The following is a 9,138-nucleotide window of genomic DNA, read 5'->3' on the forward strand; positions in this document are numbered from 1 at the left end:
GTCGGCACTCCGTTAATTTTAATGGGGCTGATTTATATAACCAGTTGGTTAGTGCTCGGGTATCTCCAGCAGTCCCATTGAAAATGAATGGCGAGCTTGTGTGGCAGTCACTCCTTTTCACTATGGAGAATGCAGGGAGGAGGAGGATAGGCGAACATGAGACCCCCTGTGGATAGGGAATAACTTTATGATCATGGGGGGCTCACCACTGAAATACCCACTGATCCTAAGGATGGGGGTCCTGTGTCTCCCTCTTCTCCTCATCACTACGTAGTTGCTATCCTTGAATTTTGGATAACAAGGAGAGGAAGACCTGATTTAATGGACTAGGAGAGTAGGAAGGATCCAATGTTCAGAAATATCCAAAAACCTAGTATGCTAGACTGAAAAAAGACAAATGTCCATCCAGTTCAGCCTGTTTCACCCCCTGCTTGTTGATCCAGAGAAAGGCAAAAAAAACAAAAACCATGAGGCGGAAGCCAATTTACACTTTTTGGGGGGAAAAATTTCCATAATGGCAGCCAGAATAATCCCTGGATCAACATTTGAAAAGTTCCTTCCTAACTCCAAGTCTGTACTAAAGAAAACTTCCTGCGCTCGTATGGTGATACCTCATAGAGTAACGCAAAGATGCCCAAGCGCAGGAAGTTTTCTTCAGTACATCTTTTTCTCCACTTTGTCTATCAATTTGGGGTATCTTCGGACTGCAGCTCTCCAAACTCTATGGATTATGGGGGACCTCTAAAGAAACCTTGAAAGGTTTACCTGGATCATCGTTGCAAGCACGTTTCTTCCCTGGTAGGAGACCTGCTGAGCACCAGGTGAGTGGAGTCCATGGTTTCTATATACCTGATATGCAATTCATTGCAAGGTGCTCTCCTGTAAATCCATAACTCCAAGTCTGGCACTCAGAAGATCCCCGGATCTACAACCCTTCTGATTATTTAATGTCCATATCCTGTAATGTCGTAGCGCTCTAAAAATGTGTCTAGTCCCCTCTTAACCCTTTGCAATCCAATTTTGGATTCACGGTTTCCTAGGGTGCTTTCTCTTTCCGCCATTATACAATGGCACCATCTGCTGGCTAGAGCCAGTACTGTGGTATGTGACATGCTGGAGAGGCCCCCGACAACAGAGCGGCCAGTAATATACAGTAAGAATACCCTGCTGGACGTCTTCCGGCTGTACAGCCTTCAATCAGAATGTCTTTAGACGTCAGACAGTGGATTGGAAAGAGTTAAATGCTATCGATTTTTGCCTTGTCCTCAGGCTGAGAGTGCCACAGTTTCACTGCTTTTACAGTAAAGAACCCCCTTCTATGTTGGTGATGAAACCTGCTTTCTTCTAGACGTAGCGGACGCCCTCTTGTTACCGTCGCATAAACAGATCATGGGAGAGAACCTTGTATTGTCCCCTAATGTGTTATACATTGTTATTTGGTCGCCCCTTAGCCTTTTTACTAGGGTGAATAATCCCAATTTTGACAGCCTCTCTGGGTATTCCAGTCCTCTCATTGCATTTATTAATGTAGTTGCCCTTCTTTGAACCCCCTCAAGCGCTTTAACATCTTTCCTGAGCACTGGTGACCAGAACTGTACACAGTATTCCATGTAAGCCTTATATAGTGGGAGGATAATGTTCTCGTCCCTCGCCCCTATACCTCTTTTAATGCACCCCAAGACTTTATTTACCTTTGCAGCAGCTGACTGGCATTGGTTGCTCCAGTTTAGTCTACAATCCACTAGTACCCCCTGGGCTTTTTCCATCTCACTTTTCCCTAGCAGTACCCCATTTAGTGTATATTGGTGACATCCGTTTCTCCTGCCCATGTGTATAACCTTACATTTATCAATATTGAACTTCATTTGCCATTTTTCTCCCCAAGCCCCCGTCTTATCCAGGTCCGTTTGTAGCCGCACATTGTCCTCCATTGTAATAATTATCTTGTATAATTTTGTTTCATCTGCAAATATTGATATTTTGCTGTGCAGCCCCTCTATCAGGTCATTGATAAATATATTGAGCAGAATGGGGCCCAATACTGAACCCTGTGGCCCCCCACTAGTGACTGTGGCCCAATCAGAGTATGAGCCATTTATTACCACCGTCTGCCTTCTATCTCAGAGCCAGTTCTTTACCCAATTACACACGTTTCCCCCCAGACCGAGCTGTCTCATTTTATATATCAGCCTATTATGTGGCACGGTGTCAAATGCTTTAGAGAAATCCAGATATACAAGATCAATAGACTCTCCCAGGTCCAGCCTAGAACTTACTTCATTGTAGAAGCTGATCAAATTAGTCTGACATGATCGACCCTTCATGAACCCATGCTAATGAGGAGTTATGCCGTTGTTCTTGAGGTATTCTAGGATAGTGTCTCTCAGAAACCCCTCGAATATTTTTCCAATTATTGAAATGAGACTTACCGGCCTGTAGTTACCAGGCTTGCTTCTTGACACCTTTTTGTATACTGCAACCACATTGGCAATGCGCCTATTCAGTTGGACAACCCCGGTCTTTATGGAGTCCCTAAGAAGGTTGGAAATATTGCGAAATGAGATTCTCAAAGCACAATCGTTAACAATCCCTAAAAGGAGGAATGTAAAGCATTTAAGGATACCAGGATGGATGAACACAGAATGCACACTAAAAAGGAAAAAAAAATGTTTATCAAATGGAAAAAGCAGGGAATATCTAAAGAATATAACGCAGTCTACAGAAACTGTAGGGGAAGTGTCAGAAAAGCTAATAATGAATTGGGCCTTGTAAGAGAGGCCAAATGCAATAAAGGATTTGGGGGGCATGTCAAAGATGGTATAGGATGTTTATAGAAAGAAAAAGGCGAATTGGTTAAAAATGATATTGAGAAAGGTGAACTTTTAAATTCCTATTTTGTATCTGTTTTCTCTCAGAAAGTAGATGGAACATCAACTGATCTTCCCTGCGCTATTGGGGGAATAAAAGCATGCAGGGTATTTATAAGCAGAGAGATGGTGAGAGAACACTTGGCTAACTTAAATGAATTCAAGTCCTCAGGTCCAGATGAATTACATCCTAGGATACTGAAGGAAGCCACAGAAGTAATTGCAGAACCACTTGCCATAATCTCTGAGAACAGGAGAAGTCCCAGAAGATTGGAAAAAGGCAAATGTTGTCCCTATCTTCAAAAAAGGGAAGGAGGTGAGACAAGGAAACTACAGGCCTGTGAGCCTGACTTCTATACCACGAAAGATATTTGAGCAAATTATTAAACAGCATGAATGCAAGTGGCACAATGTGCTAAGGAAGCAGAAATGCAGTCCCAAGACCTGAAGGTTGTGAGTTAAATCCTTGCATGGTTCAGGTAGGCGGCTCAAGGTTGACTCCCTCTTCCACCCTTCTGAGGTCGGTAAAATAAGTACCCAGCTTGCTGGGGGGGTAAATATGACTGGGAAGGCAATAGCAAACCACCACGCAAAAACAGTCTGCTGAGAAAACATCACATAGTAACACGATTCGAGGAGTCGGTCATGACTCGGTGCTTGCACCATGGGACTTTACCTTTATGCAAGAACTTAGATGAGAATGGAGTAATTAGCCACATGCCAGACTAATCTAATTTCCTTCTATGACAGAATCACTGACTGGGAAATGTGTGGATATAGTTTATCTTGACCTAGTAAAGCATTCGACAAAGTATCTCATACCATACTTATTGAAACAATGACCAACTATGGGATTAACAAGGCAACTGTTAGGTGGATTCACAACTGGCTGAGTGATCGTACTCAAAGAGTGGTCATAAATGTCTGCACATCCAAGTGGGAGAATGTATCACGTGGGGACCACAAGGACTGTCCTAGGCCCAGTGGTGGTCAACGTTTTTATAAATTATTTGTAGGAGGAAATTGATGGGAAACGGATCAAATTTGCTGATGACATAAAGCTAGGAGGGATAGCTAACACTAGGGAAGAGAGTGAGGATTCAAAAGGATCTAGACAAGCGTGGACAGCGGGCGACGACTAACAGAATGATATTTAATAAGGAGAAATGCAAAGTCCTACATCTGGGCAAGAAAAATGAAGAAAGTACATACAGAATGGGAGGGATTGGGCTAAGTAGCGGCACATGTGAAAACGACTTGGGTATACTAATAGATCATAGACGGAACATGAGTTCAGCCTCTGTTTGCACTGGTGTCGTAAACAATGAAACTGGACGCTAAAGAGTGGAACCGGGTTGTCTTCAGTGATTGATCCGGGTTTAGTTTGGGTGCTGAAGACAGCCTGTGGCCGGAGACCTGGGGTTGAGTGTCTTAATCCCGCCTTTGCTGAGGAGCAGCACACTGCCCCCTGCTGCTGTGATGGTCTGGGGACCATCACATATGACAGTCGGTGTCCCCTAGTAGAGGTACGAGGGACAATGACAGCTCAGCGATATGTTCAGGACATCCTGCAGCCACATGTGTTCCTCTCATGGCGGCTTCCAGCAGGATAATGCCCGGCCGCACACACAAGGGGGTCACAGGAATCCCCCACAACATTGTCACCCTTCCTCTGTGGCTGCCCAGTCAGCAGAATTATCACCAATAGAACATGTATGGGACACCAACTTCGACAGCCAACGAGTTTGCAGGATCCAGAGGCTCAGTTACAGCAAATGTGGACTAATATGCTGCAGGATACCATATGAATCCTGTATGTCTCCATGCCGGTCCGTATCACATCTTGTATCCAAGCTAGGGGCGGTACAGCAGGGTACTAGAGCCTCCATGCCCGCCTGTATCACATCTTGTATCCAAGCTAGAGGTGGTACAACAGGGTACTAGAGCCTCCATGCCCGCCTGTATCACATCTTGTATCCAAGCTAGAGGTGGTACAACAGGGTATTAGAGCCTCCATGCCCACCTATATCACAGCTTGTATCCAAGCTAGAGGGTGTACAACAGGGTACTAGAGCCTCCATGCCTGCCCGTATCACACTTTGTATCCAAGCTAGAGTCAGTACAACAGGGTACTAGAGCCTCCATGCCTGTCTGTATCACATCTTGTATCCAAGCTAGAGGCGGTACAGCAGGGTACTAGAGCCTCCACGCCCGCCCGTATCACAACTTGTATCCAAGCTAGGAGCAGCACAACAGGGTACTAGAGCCTCCACGCCCGCCCGTATCACAACTTGTATCCAAGCTAGAGGCAGTACAACAGGGTACTAGAGCCTCCATACCTGCCTGTATCACATCTTGTATCCAAGCTAGAGGTTGTACAACAGGGTACTAGGGTCTCCATGCCCGCCCGTATCACACCTTTTACTTAAGCTGAAGGCAGTACAATGGGGTACTAGAGCCACCATGCCCGCCCGTGTCACACCTTGTATCCAAGCTAGAGGAGGTACAACAGGGTACTAGGGCATCCATGCCCATTGTATCACATCTTGTATCCAAGCTAGAGACGGTACAACAGGGTACTAGAGCCTCCATGTCCGCCTGTATCACATCTTGTATCCAAGCTAGAGGAGGTACAACAGGGTACTAGGGCATCCATGCCCATTGTATCACATCTTGTATCCAAGCTAGAGGCCATACAACAGGGTACTAGAGCCTGCATGCCCGCCTGTATCACATCTTGTATCTAAGCTAGAGGCGGTACAACAGGGTACTAGGGCCTCTATGCCTGCCTGTATCACATCTTGTATCCAAGCTAGAGGCAGTACAACGGGGTACTAGAGCCACCATGCCGCCCGTGTCACACCTTGTATCCAAGCTAGAGGTGGTACAACAGGGTACTAGAGCCTCCATGCCCACCTGTATCACATCTTGTGTCCAAGCTAGAGGCGGTACAACAGGGTACTAGAGCCTCCATGCCCACCTGTATCACATCTTGTATCCAAGCTAGAGGCGGTACAACAGGGTACTAGAGCCTCCATGCCCACCTGTATCACATCTTGTGTCCAAGCTAGAGGCGGTACAACAGGGTACTAGAGCCTCCATGCCCACCTGTATCACATCTTGTATCCAAGCTAGAGGCGGTACAACAGGGTACTAGAGCCTCCATGCCCACCTGTATCACATCTTGTATCCAAGCTAGAGGCGGTACAACAGGGTACTAGAGCCTCCATGCCCACCTGTATCACATCTTGTGTCCAAGCTAGAGGCGGTACAACAGGGTACTAGAGCCTCCATGCCCACCTGTATCACATCTTGTATCCAAGCTAGAGGCGGTACAACAGGGTACTAGAGCCTCCATGCCCACCTGTATCACATCTTGTGTCCAAGCTAGAGGTGGTACAACAGGGTACTAGAGCCTCCATGCCCACCTGTATCACATCTTGTATCCAAGCTAGAGGCGGTACAACAGGGTACTAGAGCCTCCATGCCCACCTGTATCACATCTTGTATCCAAGCTAGAGGCGGTACAACAGGGTACTAGAGCCTCCCTACAAGGGGTCGGTTCTCCACAATAAATGATGCCTTTGCTCTGATATTGTAATCACATAGAGAAAGGTTCATTTGATTCTGACTGATTCACGGTTCCATTCAGCCTGAAAGTGCATGGCCTTACAATGCTGGCAAATGTTGTCCATGGATCCCAGAGTTTGAACTCCAGTATCGTATATATATTACGGTATAGTATATAGTAGAGCAATATGGTATTACTGTATCTTGACGCCACCATAAGTACAGGTGGAGTCAGGATAGAAGGACTTTGACAGGGGGGTTGACGTCCCCTATTACTGATTGGGTGTCCAGTAGAGATGAGCGAGCGTACTCCCTAAGGGCAAATACTCGAGCGAGTAGTGCCTTATGCGAGTACCTGCCCGCTCGTCTCAAAGGATTCGAGTGCCGGCGGGGGAGAGCGGTGAGTTGCGGGAGTGAGAGAGAGATCCTGTTGGCACCTGAATCTTTTGAGACGAGCGGGCAGGTACTCGCATAAGGCACTACTCGCTCAAGTATTTGCCCTTAGGGAGTACGCTCGCTCATCTCTAGTGTCCAGCATTGTGGGTGTGCTCGACCTCACACAGGTCCTGTAGCCACAGTCGGCCGCGGTGGACGAAGGTCAGATGCGGCGCTCCGGAGATATAAGCGCTGGGGGTTATCGGACGAGGCCCTGGAGGGGCATTGTAGGGGCCCAGAGGAAACAGAGAGCAGTCGGTGTAGACTCTGCAGCGCAAACGTGAGAGGGAGCGGTGACCGCCGCCCATTGCGAACTGCACAAAGCTATGCAGTGGGCCGGAGTGGTGAGCTTCGCAGTTCCGTAAACGCCGCTGCAGTGGGCTGCACCGCTGAGCGCTGGCGCTTGTTACTTCATCCCCACGGATCGCTGAGTACTGCACAACAGTGGCGGCGGCGACGCGGGGGCTGACCGGCTTGTATAGTGCCAACTTATTCCACAGCGCTTTCAGGTAACTTATTTATTACCCCCCCCCCTTATATATTACAGCAGTATTGCAGTGTAGTACTGTATATAACATATAGTATATATTATAGTATAGTATATAGTAAAGCAGTATTGCAGTGTAGTACTGTATATAACATTATATATTACGGCAGTATTGCAGTGTAGTACTGTATATAACATATAGTATATATTACAGCAGTATTGCAGTGTAGTATTGTATATAACATATAGTATATATTATAGCAGTATTGCAGTGTAGTATTGTATATAACATATAGTATATATTATAGCAGTATTGCAGTGTAGTATTGTATATAACATATAGTATATATTATAGCAGTATTGCAGTGTAGTACTGTATATAACATATAGTATATATTATAGCAGTATTGCAGTGTAGTATTGTATATAACATATAGTATATATTATAGCAGTATTGCAGTGTAGTATTGTATATAACATATAGTATATATTATAGCAGTATTGCAGTGTAGTATTGTATATAACATATAGTATATATTATAGCAGTATTGCAGTGTAGTACTGTATATAACATATAGTATATATTACAGCAGTATTGCAGTGTAGTATTGTATATAACATATAGTATATAGTAAAGCAGTATTGTACTATATATAACAGTATATATTACAGCAGTATTGCAGTGTAGTATTGTATATAACATATAGTATATATTACAGCAGTATTGCAGTGTAGTATTGTATATAACATATAGTATATATTACAGCAGTATTGCAGTGTAGTATTGTATATAACATATAGTATATAGTAAAGCAGTATTGTACTGTATACAACAGTATATATTACAGCAGTATTGCAGTGTAGTATTGTATATAACATATAGTATATAGTAAAGCAGTATTGCAGTGTAGTACAGTATATAACATATAGTATATAGTAAAGCAGTATTGTAGTGTAGTACTGTATATAACATATAGTATATAGTAAAGCAGTATTGCAGTGTAGTATTGTATATAAGATATAGTATATAGTAAAGTAGTATTGTAGTGTAGTACTGTATATAACAGTATATATCACAGCAGTATTGCAGTGTAGTATTGTATATAACATATAGTATATAGTAAAGCAGTATTGTAGTGTAGTACTGTATATAACAGTATATATTACAGCAGTATTGCAGTGTAGTATTGTATATAACATATAGTATATAGTAAAGCAGTATTGCAGTGTAGTATTGTATATAAGATATAGTATATAGTAAAGCAGTATTGTAGTGTAGTACTGTATATAACAGTATATATCACAGCAGTATTGCATATAACATATAGTATATAGTAAAGCAGTATTGCAGTGTAGTATTGTATATAAGATATAGTATATAGTAAAGCAGTATTGTAGTGTAGTACTGTATATAACAGTATATATTACAGCAGTATTGCAGTGTAGTATTGTATATAACATATAGTATATAGTAAAGCAGTATTGCAGTGTAGTACTGTATATAACATTATATATTACAGCAGTATTGCAGTGTAGTACTGTATATAACATATAGTATATATTACAGCAGTATTGCAGTGTAGTACTGTATATAACATATAGTATATATTATAGCAGTATTGCAGTGTAGTACTGTATATAACATATAGTATATATTACAGCAGTATTGCAGTGTAGTATTGTATATAACATATAGTATATATTATAGCAGTATTGCAGTGTAGTACTGTATATAACATATAGTATATATTACAGCAGTATTGCAGTACTGACATATTA

This window comes from Eleutherodactylus coqui, chromosome 11 (assembly GCF_035609145.1).
Source record: "Eleutherodactylus coqui strain aEleCoq1 chromosome 11, aEleCoq1.hap1, whole genome shotgun sequence".
NCBI classification, from domain to species: Eukaryota; Metazoa; Chordata; class Amphibia; order Anura; family Eleutherodactylidae; genus Eleutherodactylus; species Eleutherodactylus coqui.